Source organism: Aplysia californica, unplaced genomic scaffold, assembly GCF_000002075.1.
Source record: "Aplysia californica isolate F4 #8 unplaced genomic scaffold, AplCal3.0 scaffold00226, whole genome shotgun sequence".
NCBI classification, from domain to species: domain Eukaryota; kingdom Metazoa; phylum Mollusca; class Gastropoda; order Aplysiida; family Aplysiidae; genus Aplysia; species Aplysia californica.
Genome location: NW_004797496.1, coordinates 391319 through 392476, shown reverse-complemented (window position 1 = coordinate 392476; position 1158 = coordinate 391319). Strand labels below are relative to the sequence as shown.

Genomic DNA, 1158 nt, shown 5'->3' with positions numbered 1-1158 from the left:
AACCTAACACAATCCTCCCTTGTCCTTCCATCTCGACAGCTGAGTTAACACGTTCGAGTTAATTGAAAGAAAAAAAATGAATAGCGTTAAATATTCCCGTTGTTACTACAGTTGCTAATTTCTTCTAGTTTTACATCGCTCTTCAGCAGATGGACAGTGTATAAACAATTTCCTTGACACATTAGGCCTAGCCTGCCACCAACGCGATAACTGAACAGAAATGTGTGAAAAGCTTGTCTTATTACTTGAAGGACGATTTTATGAGGGCTGTGGCCGCATTGGGGTACGGGCTACGTCACACGGAGGCATTGAAAGAGTGGAAGATCTTCTGGGATTGGTCGGAGATGTAGACAGTATAATAATTGCGCCGATCCCAAGTCTCGATAGACAGAATCTAAAGTTAGGGAAGTGGGCGGTTGGCTGGTGCTCAGGTGTGGTTTGCTCTTTCTTTCCTATCCAACATCTATCGTCCGTATCTCTCCTCCTTCTTTTCTTTGTATATTACTCTCTAGAAACACTCTGAAAGTTTGACATTTATACGACCTACATCTGTTGCTTGTACCGTAAAAGAAATCCTTACAGGGAATCAGAATTACTCTGCTCACCTCTCTAGCTTCAACAGCATAAAGTCTGCTTCGATTATCAAGGCACCCCGGAAATATTGGGTCACAAGAGTGTGTCAAACATACTAAAGAAGTAGAGGAAAATGACAATAGTAAGAATTAGGAAAGAAAAAGCAGCAGTTCCCTGTTGTAGATCAGGCACAGTTATGAGCGTGACATTTATGAATCTGCCCATTTACAGTTCTGCTGTGCATGAACGAGAAATGTCCCCCCTTTGGGAATGGCCTAAAGACACTTCAGTCAGTGGCACCGCCCCGGGGAGAATGGTTGGTCTGTCCCATAGACTTGTAGTCCTAGATCGCACGCTGCCATGTTTAGCACTTTTCACTCTCTACAATAAACTTTGCCGCAAACATGCGCACTACGAGCCGTGCCATTGCGGCGCCAAATAAATGAAGGTTATGCACCAGTTTCGTTAAAGTCGATCCTTTCATTTGGCTCAAATTGAGTCAAACAATACGGGCCATAGTGCACCAGAAACACCTCAGTGTGCGTGATCTAGGATGTTTTAATAATATTATGTCTATGGTCCGCC

General features: G+C 43.5%; 1 protein-coding gene across 1 annotated transcript in view; it reads left to right on the top strand.

Annotated features, from left to right (window-relative positions):
• Positions 1 to 1158, top strand: part of LOC101845101 (suppressor of tumorigenicity 14 protein homolog) — a gene marked incomplete in the record, with an annotated part of 170595 nt that overhangs the window by 1966 nt on the left and 167471 nt on the right.